At 58.4% G+C, this 12,500-nt stretch overlaps 2 pseudogenes; both read left to right on the top strand.

The window, feature by feature from the left end:
- Nucleotides 1-5,804: 5,804 nt before the first annotated feature.
- Nucleotides 5,805-5,916, top strand: LOC126191708 (U2 spliceosomal RNA; annotated as a pseudogene).
- A 6,079-nt stretch (nt 5,917-11,995) lies between these two features.
- LOC126191694 (U2 spliceosomal RNA) lies at nt 11,996-12,167 on the top strand (annotated as a pseudogene).
- Nucleotides 12,168-12,500: the final 333 nt, after the last annotated feature.

Raw genomic sequence — 12,500 nt, 5'->3', positions numbered from 1 at the left:
GGGCGGCGTCACGGCTTCTCCGCTGCCCTGGCAGCTAGCGGCGTTCAAATGGGAGTCGCAGTTTACTCTTCGACATGGAGGCTAGTACTGGGCTGTTGATGAGTGCTCTCGTGAAATGTCGTTCCTTCCGGCACTCGCTTTTGCCATGTTTTCGACGGTCGCCTGTTGCCATATCGGCCCGTACCACCGTGTGTCACTCCCACATGTGGAGCGCACACGCTGCAAGCATTTAGGCCCTTCCACTGCGGATTTTCCTTATCGCTTCTCGGCCTTTTGGCTAAGAAGCACCCCGCGAGCGGAGCGTTCTGTTGGGCTCTGTCGCGGGTTTTGGGTCACCTCTCGCGTATAGCGATCGAGGTTTCGTTTGTTCTTTATTTCTCCGTCGTTGACATTTTTGCGGTGACATGACCAATCGGTCGAATAGTATTCAGTGTGTGTTCGACAGGGCCGCAAGACGGCCGACCGCGTTTGAAATACAAGAATGGATTTTTGGCGATCTACGTGTACCGGAACATGATGTTGACACCTTCCAACTGGATTTCGTGTTGTTTTCGTTATTTGTGAAATTCGTCAACCAGGAGCAATACGAAAAGTATGGCCTGGCTCTAGCGGGCGAACATCCGTTCCGCTATTTCGATGGCAGTGTCGGTACAGTGACAATCGTGCCGTCTGGGTTTGGCATACGGACTGTGCGGGTGTTCAACGTACCCCCTGAGTGTCCGAATGAAGTCATCGGCCGTGTCTTGTCGCGGTATGGCACGGTGCTCAGCATCACGAATGAGAGGTGGGGCAGTGCCTACCGCTTCCAGGGCAACAGCGGCGTTCGTAGTGTCCGCATGGACCTCCGCCAGCACGTACCGTCGTATTTAAATATTGCGAGTACCAGGGCCCAGGTCACCTATATTGGGCAACCGCAGACTTGCTCCCTTTGTCAATCGACGGAGCATCTCCGCGTGGATTGCCCGCGCCGGCGCCCTGTGCAACTGCCGCGGGAACGCGCTGCTGGTACCGACCTTGTGCCTCTCCTCAGCGAGGTAGTGGCGGGTGCTGCCCGCCGTCCCGCTGAGCGGCCTGACGTGTCACCCCCGCCAGATGCAGTGCAACCGGCACCCAGTGCACCGTTTGACGAACCCGTCCCGGACCGGGCGCCCGTTGTGGCGGTACCGCCGGCGGCGGCTGATGTGCCCGCTATGGCGAGTGATGTGGTCGCTGTAGAACAGATGGAGGTCGTTATTCCTACCCCGCCCCTCCCGGCAGATGACGCTAAGTCCCCCCGCCGTCGTCATCGACGCAAGAAGGCGAACCCAGACCAATCGGCGGAGGCGGCGGACGTTTTCCGTCCCCCTGAAAGCGGCAGTGAGACTGACTCTCAGGCCTCCTCGGTTTCCCGCTCTGTTTCCGCTGACCGCTCGGGCGGTATGCGGCAAACTGCTCGACAACTAGAGGCTCTTATCAGTTCATCGCGAGATCGGGGAGCGATCCCTGCAAAACGGAAACATGACCAGGGTAGCGATCAGCCACTGCAGCGTACTCGTACCCTTTCACATCCTACTGCGTCCGAACCGTCTGCGCCGCCTGGCTCGGACTATCCTGCCGCTGGGGGAGGCCTGAACTGGGCTGACGACGAGGGCGATGAAATGCGTGATTGAGTGGGCTTTCCCCACATGAGCTGCTTGGTATTATTTTCTCACATCCGGGGTGATATAGCGGGGTTCCGATGTGGATGTTTCCACACCTGCTTCCCTACGGCCGTGACCCTATCTGCCGTTATTTCCTCTGTGTTGCTCTCCCATGCCTGCCTTTGACCGTCCGCCAGGAGCCCTCTCCCTTTTAACGGTCAATATTAACTCCATCTCCAATCCGGTCAAACTTCGCTCTTTGAAGGACTTTCTCCGCCTTGGTGCGTTTGATGTGGTATTTCTCCAGGAGGTTTGTGCCCCTTTTCTATCTGACCTAGTTGGTTATGAGGCACTGTATAACATCGACCCTGACGCCCGGCGGGGTACTGCTTTGCTCTACCGATCAGAGTTCACTCCATCCCATGTTACCACGCTCCCCAATGGTCGTGTCCTTGCATGTATCCTTCAAGATGTCCTTTTTCTAAATGTCTATGCTCCTTCCGGTGCTAACCACAGGCATGACAGAACGACACTTTTTCAGTCTGATATCCCCCCTTTCTTAGCAGCTCGTCGCCCTATTGTCTTTGGCGGAGACTTCAACTGTGTGGTAGCCGGAGTTGACCAGGTCCCGACGCCTATGCGGTGTGAAGCGCTCGCTTCACTCCTTCGAGCGGCTGACCTTACTGACACGTGGCGCCACTTTCATCCCGCCTACACGCAATTTACCCACATCTATCCCACTGGAGCCAGCCGTATAGATCGTGTTTATGTCTCGACTGATTTGACTCCCGCCCTTTGTGCCGTCCAAGTCATACCCGTGGCCTTTAGTGACCACTGTGCGTACTCGTGTTCCTTGCGTATCGCGGGTCCAGCCCCGGTTCCTCGTGGCACCTTTTGGAAGATGAATACCCTTCATCTGCCAATGCCCGAACTTCGTGCTCTTGTCGCGAAAACATGGCAGGACTGTCTCACGGACACTTCCCGGTACCCTACCACGGTGGTTTGGTGGCTCCGCTGTGCGAAACCCCGGCTGCGACGTGTTCTCCGACAATATAGTCGCGACGTCGCCCACTGGAAACGTAGCACGTTAGCCTTCTATCAGCAGTGTCTCATTGACGCCCTGACTCTTCCTGCTGACAGGTATGATCAGCTCCGCATGCGCCTCAACAAAATTAAAGCGAAAATCCTTCGCTTCTCTCGGGAGAAAGCCGACGGTATGGTGGTGCGGTGTCGTTCTGAATACCTGATTGAAGGCGAGAGGCCATCCATCTATCACCTTGCCTCTGAACGAACTCGTGCCAAGAAGAACGCCATTCTACGCCTTAAAGCAGACGATGGTACGCGTATCACAGACTACCGTGAAGTCCTCCAACACCTGACGGACCATTTCACCAACCTCTTCCAGGATGTTGAGGTCGACGTCGCCGCCCAACATGCACTTATCAGTGGAGTGCCAACTTCTTTGGATCGTCATGACCGCGGCTCTTTAACCGAGCCACTGACACTCGCTGAACTCACATCTGTCCTCCGTGCCTGTCCGGGACACAAGTCACCTGGCCCTGACGGTCTCCCTTATGAGTTCTACCGACAATTTTGGGACCTGCTCGGCGACCGTTTCTGCACAATGTGCGAGGAGATTTTCGCTGGATGCGACTTACCCGCCGAATTTTTAACTGGACGTATTGCCCTTATTCCAAAGGTGACTGGCCACTGTCGAGCTCAGGACCTGCGTCCTATCACTGTTCTTAACACTGACTATAAGTTGGTGGCACGATGTGTGGCCTCTCGTCTCAAACAGGCGATGACTAAGGTACTTTGCCCCACTCAATCCTGTGGCGTTTCGCGTCGGAACATCTTCACCGCCGCTTCCCTGTACCGCGATGTTGTCCTCCTCACCGCCGACACTCGCACCTCAGCTGCCATTCTTTCCTTGGACTTCGCCGGTGCCTTTGACAGAGTCTCGCACCCTTACCTGCTGGCCGTTATGTCGCGGATGGGTTTTGGGGAGCGCTTCATACGCATCATCCGCAACTTCTTGCATGGGGCGAATTCCACTGTCGTGGTGAACGGTTGCCGGTCGCGCCCCATTCCTATCAGACGGTCGGTTCGACAGGGATGTCCCTTGTCGATGTATCTGTTTGCCTTAGCGCTAGACCCCATGCTGCGTGACATTGGCCGGTTGGTCGACGGTGTCGCTCTTCCAGGCGTCACCTTCCGCTGTGCGGCCTACGCCGACGACGTTGGTGTGTTTGTTGCTAACGCCAGGGACATCGATTCCGTTCGCCGCGTCCTCGACGTCTACGAACGGGCCTCCGGTGCTCAGTTAAATCCCAACAAGACCGTGCTGCTTCCGCTAGGGCCCCGTTCGTTGACCGTCGAACGCCCCTGGTACCGCGTTGTGGGGGAACAGCGTATCTTGGGTCTTGAGGTGACTGCCTGTCCGCAGCGTATGTTAACCCTCACGTGGCGGCGGCTTCTAACACGCATCCGAGGCCTTTGCGTGGGCCACGCTGATCGGCGACTCGACCTCCATCAACGCGTCCAGCTGATTAATGGTTATCTCCTATCACGGGCATGGTATGTCGCCCAACTCCTTACGCTACCCAAACAGATCGGCCGAGCCATATCACAAGCGGTATATTGGCTTTTGTGGCGGCATGCGCTGTTCAAGGTTGATGCGCTGACTTGTACGCTGCCGAAGGTCAATGGTGGCCTCGGCCTCATTGACTTTTCCCGGAAATGTGCGGCCCTTCTGATTCACCGTGTTGCCACTTTGCGCGACGCCGACCCCGGTGGGACTACAGCAGTCCTCTTCGACCGTTATCGTCCACACTCAGCGCGTGCACCGGTCTGTTTGACGCATATTCCGTTCCGGCTGACGACGGTCAAAGACTATTATCTCCACCGCAGTTATGTCCTCCCAGTGGCCACGGACAAGACGCGCACATCGCGGCGCCTTTACCATGCACTTCGCGGCCAGCCCACACCGCATAAATTGGAGAGCAGACGACCATCAGTCATTTGGCGCCATGTTTGGGCTAATATCAACAACTCCGCCCTTCCCACGGAAGTTTCGGCGCTCTGGTATCGTGTAGTCAACAATTTGATTCCCACCAATCATCGCCTGGCGGCCATCCGTCTACGGCCATCGGCTGCTTGCGGCCGGTGTGGTGACATCGATACCAGAGAACACCGTCTCCTCTGCCCTCTCGTCACGGAAGTGTGGGACCTTGCCCGTGGGCTCTTAGCGCTGATTGGTGGGACGACACCGGAAAATGTATCCATCGACTGGTTCCTTACCCCTGATCTTCAAACCAACCCCCGGACGCGACGGAACGCAATGGTGTGGCTCTTGGGCCACACCATTTTCACGGTCTATGACATTTTCCTCACCGATGCTGTCACCTTCATGGATTACCTGTGGAGCCAGCATCGCCTGATGGAATCTGACCGGACATACACCAATACCTTTGCTCGGTTTTTGAAGGTTGCCATGATTCATGGATACCAAAAGGTGTTCAGGGTAAACTAAGGCACCTCGTATACCCTAAATTTGACATTGGCCTTCTGGGCATCACTGGAGTAGGCTATTCTGTGACACAACTGATTTGACAATTGGTTCCCTGGGAATTGAGAAAACGTTTTATGAGTAATTCTGGGAAAATTGGAAAACACGTAATATTCTTAGAGGATTATCCTTCGTTAATTCTATGGGCGATGGGATTATCTCGCCAGTTCCGTTTCATTTGTGTGTCCTGCCATCCCTGGTTTTACTTAGTCTTCATTTATGTCTTTATTTATTTATTTCTTTTAGTTCAAAACCACCAATTGCTTCACACCTGCAGAGAGAGGTGTGTTTCTGAGTATTGTGTCGACGCTCCCTGAGGCATAGCAGAGTGTGCCTCTGTTTTTATTTCGTTTTCTGGCAATAAGGCTTGCCACTACCAGCACACTGCTTAACGTGCTGCGTTGACACTAGAGGATGGCGGCAAATTTGGAGAGGACAAGGAAGGGCTATAGGGGAGGAAGGAGGCCCATTAAAAAAAAAAAAAAAAAAAGTAAAAAAAACAAAATAAAAAAAAAGGAAAAAAAAACAAAAAAAAAAAAAAGTGTAGTATCTGTTCTTATCAGCTTAGTATCTGATACGTCCTGCATCGCAGGACCAGAATATTAAACTCATTTTTGATCGCTTCTCGGCCTTTTGGCTAAGATCAAAGTGTAGTATCTGTTCTTATCAGCTTAATACAAGCTAATATGGGCTGATTTCTGCACCGGGAAGCGGTCGCGCTTATTCTCTTGTTTCAGGTCCGCGACCTGAACAATGGAGCTCGTGGTGACGCTGCCGGCGGACGTCTTCCGCTGCCGGATCTGCTTCGTCACCAAGGCTGCAGGCAGGCCAACTTTTGGCGAGTACAAGGACCACTCGGCCCTTCTCCGCCACTACAGGAGGCTGCACGACCCGGAAACGGTCCCCGTTTTCGAGTGCGCGTTTTGCGGCCGACGCGACCCGCAGCTGAAGAAGCTGCGAACGCATCAGCGGTCCTGCAATGCAGAGTCCGCCACCCCCGGCGCTGCCAGCCGGGGGAGTGTGAGTATGGGACACGATGCCGTGTCTGGCTCTCTGGGGCACCCAGAGAGGTCGGCCGGCGGGAGGTCACAGGCGAGGGCCCCCGAAGCTAGTAGGACAGGCCCTTTGTCCTTAGTTAGTGCTGGGCGAAAGCCACAGGCGAAAGCGGCTCGGGAAGCTAGTACCATAGGCCGCCTAGCCTTAGATAATAGAGAGGGGCTATGGCCACAGCCCAGTCCGGTCCCCGAAGCTAGTAGGACAGACCGGCTGGACTTAGGTTTAACATACGCGGCGGTCCTGACCCGCAGCAGCGTGGTGGGTTCACAGGCTGCCTTGCCCTCACCCTGTGTGAGTGTGCAGGCGTCGGTGACACCCAGGACGGCGGTGGTTGCTACCCCCGCGTCGTGCGTACTGTGTGTGCGCACGCCGAGGTGGTCTGGCATCCCCCTGCTGATACGCTCCGCGACGTCAACCGCGTCGCCACGAGTGCCGAGCGCAAGTTCGGGAGGTGAAGGCAGCACGCTGCCGACGCCTGCCGCCGAACGCGTCGCTCCGGCCAGAGGCGCAGTGTCTGGCAAAGGCCGCGGCTCGCCGCTGCCCGCGCCGGCCATTGCACCCAGTGGCGTACGCTGGCCACGTCGTGCGGCTGCCGCAGGCGCCTCCCGCCCGCCATCTGTCGGGGGCGTGGGTACCGGCCTGGGACTGCCGCCCGCATTCGCTACGCCGCCAACAGGTGGCCCTGCGATGCGGGTGGACAGTGGCAGGCAGGCTGCCTCGCTCGCCGCGACCGGTGGTGTTGTTACTCACGGCGCAGCCGCGCCGCTGTTTGACGCACCAAAGGCCGCGAGCCCGGCGGATGTACCGGACGGTGTGGTGCTTGTGCCGTCGCAAACGTACACGCGCCGCGTTTCCTCTGCCCTGCCGGCGGCCACGTCGAGTGACGCCCGTCACTCCGTCTCCGCTCAGGCAGGGAGTGTTACTAACGAAACAGCTCCTGTTACAGATGATGAGTGGCACATAGTCACCCCCCGGAGGGACAAACGCCGTGCTACAGGTCGCAGACCACCACCTCCGGACCGACGGCGCATCATACCGCCCAGTCCGCGTAACAGCGGCCCTGCGCGAGCCAACGCGTCTGGGCGGCCGACGCGAGCTACACCTCGTGTATCTCGCGCCGGCGGCCGGGCACGGGCGACCGCCGGGCCATCTGTTGGCGGCGCGGCGAACACCAGCCGCGGTGCGCCCGACCCGAGCGCCAGGCCGGCGCGAGCTACACCTCGTGTTTCTTGCGCCGGCGGCGGGGCGCGGGCGACCGCTGGGCCACCTGTTGGCGGCGCGGCGAACAGCAGCCGCGGTGCGCCGGGCCCGAGCGCCAGGCCGGCGCGAGCTACACCTCGAGACGCCCGGCCGGCGCGGGCTACGCCGACAACCTCTGCGACCACTGCGCCATCCAGTAGCGACCGACGGGCACCCAGTCCGCGTATCAGCGGCCCGGGGCGAGCCGGCGCGCCCGATCGGCCGGCGCGAGCTACACCTCGTGTTTCTTGCGCCGGCGGCGGGCCGCTGGCGACCGCCGGGCCATCTGTTGGCGGCGCGGCGAACACCAGCCGCGGTGCGCCCGACCCGAGCGCCAGGCCGGCGCGAGCTACACCGGCCCCTGCTGCGACCGCTGCGCCACCTGTCAACGGCGCGGCGACTGAAAGCAGCATTGCGCGGCCCACGCCAGATGGCAGTGCGGCACCACTACCGACGCAGACGACGGAGCGGCGCGACGTGAGCGGAGGGACTGCAGCTGCGTCTCCTACACATGGCAGCAAGAAGAGGAGACGCCGACGTCGTAACGACCGTCCCAGCCCCAACCTCCCGCCGCAAAACTCCCGTCCTCCACCTGACCTGACAGACCCTCCTGTACCCTCCGAACAGGGCGCAACACAGGCAGCTCCGCCCCCCCCTCCCCCGGCCGACGCTCGGCTAACGGAGAGGCAGCGGCGCTGGCTGGCGGCCCTGGAGAGCGTCCACAACCAACCATGGGACGCATTCGTCGCGGTCGTCGAGGACTTCATCTCCGAGATCGCCGAGACGAAGCCACAACGCCAGGCAGCCGGAGATCGACAGGATGGGCCACCAGCAGCAGCGCACCGCGGCCAGGGCCGCGCCGACGCTGCTGCCAATCCCCCTCCTCCTGCCCCTACACGCGGCCGCGGTGGGCAGCGCGGTAGACGTGGCGCACGGCGCGCTGCGGCCGCCGAGCGTCGGTACGACGCGAGTGCAGCGTCTGAGATTCAGAAGCTGTACCGCGCGGACCGGCGCAAGGCGATGCAGCGCGTCCTTGGCGAGACGTCGCCGTACTGCCAAATCGATGGCAACGTGCTCACGGAGCACTTTAAGGGGGTATATTCTAAATCTGCTTTTTCTGTTACAGATTTACCAGCTGCTGTCCCGGACTTTGCCGCCACCACGCCTCCTGATGTCAGCGAGGAGGTCCTGTCGCTGATCACCTCCGCGGAGGTGCAACAGCGGCTCCAGAAGGCGAGCAATACTGCTCCTGGGGCAGACGGAGTCACCTACTCGGACCTGCGACGTGAGGATCCTGGCTGCCATGTGCTGGCTAAGATCTTCTCGCGCTGCTGGAATGAGCGGAAGACTCCGATGCAGTGGAAAGTATCCACTACCGTCCTCATCCACAAGAAAGGGGACGTCTCGGACGTGACGAACTGGCGGCCTTTAGCATTGAGCTCCACCATCTCTAAGCTCTTTGCTGCAATCGTTGCGGACCGCACTTCTCTCTGGGCAGAGCGGTTGAACCTGCTCTCTCCAGAACAGAAGGGCTTCCGCACGTTTGAAGGCTGCTATGAGCACAACTTCATTGTGCAGACGGCAATTGATGATGCAAGGCGCAGGGGAGGCCAAGCATGCTTTGCTTGGCTTGACCTGGCGAATGCTTTCGGTTCAGTGCCTCACGCTCACCTCCTTGGAGTACTGAGCAGGATGGGACTACCAGAGCAATTGCATCAGCTAATTGCCGATATGTACGATGGTTGCTCCACCCGTGTCCGTACATCTGACGGACTAACGGAGGAGATAGAGATCCTGGCGGGGGTCAAGCAGGGCTGTCCACTGTCGCCCATCGTCTTTAACCTCGCGCTCGAGCCGGTACTTCGCGCCGCAACCTCGCTCAGAAATGAGTGTGGTATTCCGCTTTGCGGCGTCAGTGTGAGTGCACTGGCGTATGCGGACGATATCGTGCTTCTGGCGCGGGATCCAGAGGCGATGCAGACGCTCCTCAATGTTGTGGGTGAGGCGGCGACGTGGGCCGGGCTTACCTTCAAGCCGTCGAAGTGTGCCACGCTTCACATCCGCCGTCGGCAGACACTAGGCTCGGTATTCGCCCTGCAAGGGGGAGAACCAGCCGTGCTCGGTGCGGGTGACGCCTACCTCCATCTTGGCGTCCCCACCGGGTACAAAGTCGCGCAGACGCCAACGGATGCGATCGCGGCAATTCGACGCGACTTGCAGCACCTGGACGCTTCCCTGCTGGCTCCCTGGCAGAAGATCGACGCTGTGCGTGTCTTCCTCCTTCCCAGGCTTGACTTTGTCATGCGGGGCGGAGCGGTACGCAAGGGGCCGCTATCTGCACTTGACAAGGCAGTGAAAGCGGCTGTCAAATCATGGCTCTTCCTTCCACAGCGTGCGTCCACTGAACAGCTGTACCTCGCGCTGGGAGAGGGAGGATGCGGCCTGACGCCGCTCGCGGACGCTGCGGACATCTCGACGATCGTCCACGGCTTCCGCATGCTGCACTGCGACGACACCACCGTCCGCGACATCGCCTGGGCCACTCTATCTACGGCCGCGCGCCGCCGGCTGGGGAGGGAGCCAAGTCGACCCGACTTGGCCACCTACCTTAGCGGCAGCACTGAGGGCGACCTCGCACGTGACGGAGGTGACATCCAGTCACTGTGGACACGCGTCAGGAACGCCACAAGGCGCCTAGCGCCGCGTGGCGTCACCTGGCGCTGGAGTGAACTGTTGTCTGAGTTGCAGGTGGAGGTCGGCGGCCGACCCGCCATCGCTGACGACGCGGAACACGGCGGCATCGGAGGGGTGACGCAGCCGGCCACGGAGAGGACGGCGCTTGGGACTACACGACACCTCGAAGATGGCGGCGATGGACCGCAACACGATGATGACAGCGTGGGACGCACCGTCAACACTGGCGTCGAGCATGTCCGGGTGGGAGGGGGCGCCAAACGTCTTCTCTCGCGGACGCTCCGCGAGTGTCTGAGACAGCGCCTGCGCCACATCCTACTCAGAAAACCGGACCAGGGGAAGGTGTTCGAGTGCACCAGGGAGTCCACAGCGTCCAACCACTTCATAGCGGGAGGCAAATACACCCGCTTCGCAGACTGGCGCTTTATACATCGCGCCAGACTCGGAGTCGTGCCTCTGAACGGATGTCGCCGCTTTGATGGGCGGGCAAACAACAACAAAGCCTGCCGACGCTGTGGCCACAACAATGAGACGCTCCCGCACGTAATCAACGCGTGTATGGTGCACTCAGCAGCCCTGCAGTATCGCCACAACGCAGTCCTCAACCGCCTTGCAACAGCAGTCGCTGGGCGACCAAGAAGAGGAAACACTGCTGTTCCTGACATCAGGATCAACCAAGCCGTCATAGGGGACAGCAGTGGGCTGCGTCCGGACCTCGTAATAACTGACGAGGCCGCGAAGACTGTGACCATCGTCGATGTGACAATCCCCTTCGAGAATAGGCGGATTGCGCTCGACAACGCTCGGCAACTGAAGAAAATAAAGTACGCCGACGTTGCGCGCGGATTAGCCGCTCGCGGCTATTCCGTCACTGTCGACGCCCTGGTTGTCGGCAGTCTGGGGGCGTGGGACCGCCAGAACGATGCGGTGCTTCGGCACCTAGGCATCGCCAGCCGCTACTGCCAACTGATGCGGCGATTGATGGTGTCCGACACCATCAAGTGGTCCCGCGACATCTACGTTGAACACATCACTGGCCACCGCCAGTATGTGTCCCCCTAGACTGTGGCATGCTCTGACGTCAGGCTGCGAGACCCTCGAGACTGCAGTCGTCGGAGAACTTCGAGGTCGGTGCCTTCGTGTCGTCGGTGTCGAGATTCTCCTTCACGACGCGGGACTTGCGGCGTTACACCATCTTCGCGCCGCACTGAAGCAGTGCCGAGTCAGTAGCGGTGCGTGCGGTGCTGCCTGGTGCCCCTCCCTCCGTGGTGGCCGCCGAATATGGCCCCCACCTCGGTTGGCGCGGTGCTGGGCGGCGCCGTACGTGTGCCTACTGCCCGGCAGTCTCCAGCCAGCGTGGGAAGCAACACCCTCCTGCCACGACACCCCAGTGACGTCCACCGCAAGGCGGACAGAGGGGAGAAGTCCGGCTGAGTGTGACCCGCCTGCGTGCGTGGCGCACCAGCCGCTGGCAGCCGTGCATGTGCAGTGCGCTGTCAGGGCATGGAGATGAATCAAATAAACATAAAATAGCTCCTAAATTAGGTCCAAACTACCCCTGATCTGACATAAGTAAGGCCGCGCCTACCGCGGGATTAATCCTAAGGTAATATACTTTAGTATCCGCGCCTAACGCGGCCTCATGATATTTAAGTAGTGGGCTTAACCCACGAACTAGAATAGTGATCAAATACTTAAGTACGGTTAGTACCGTTTTTTCTTAAATTTATCTAAACTTAATAAACCTGTAAAACTCGTATTGTATAGAGTCATGGATATTCTTTCTTAAATTTATACTTCGTAAGATTGTAACTAAGAATTATCTCGGAAAATAAAATCTGTTCTTATCAGCTTAGTATCTGATACGTCCTGCATCGCAGGACCAGAATATTAAACTCATTTTTGGCTCATGACGGAGTGCTAGGGGCTTGCTCCACCTCTGTCGCGGGTTGGCCCGGCATTGCAGTACCGCCGGGATCGGCCCACCTAAAATTAATTAAAACATAGCCTGAAATGGGTTAATATTCTGCAGTGATCAGATATTCAGCTGGTGACAAAACTTGTCGTAGATGTCGATGTCCCCAGTAGTTAGCTGCTTACACACCACGTATTGTTTTAATTAATTTAGATTATCTTAAGTACTTTTTTTTTTTTTTTTGCTGTGTGCTTGACCGCTCTTGCAGCCGCATTACACTAGGCTGGTAATTTATGGGGGCACAGGACAGTGCCTTCGGATGCCTCGTTGGCGTCTCTTATGGTCCGGCCACAGATAATTTTAAATAAATTTTTTGGAGTTATGACCTTAGCTCCTCGCGAACGTCGTC

Source organism: Schistocerca nitens, chromosome 6, assembly GCF_023898315.1.
Source record: "Schistocerca nitens isolate TAMUIC-IGC-003100 chromosome 6, iqSchNite1.1, whole genome shotgun sequence".
In the NCBI taxonomy this organism is placed as follows: domain Eukaryota; kingdom Metazoa; phylum Arthropoda; class Insecta; order Orthoptera; family Acrididae; genus Schistocerca; species Schistocerca nitens.
The sequence above is the reverse complement of the archived record's forward strand: the minus strand, read 5'-3'. Positions and strand labels throughout refer to the sequence as shown.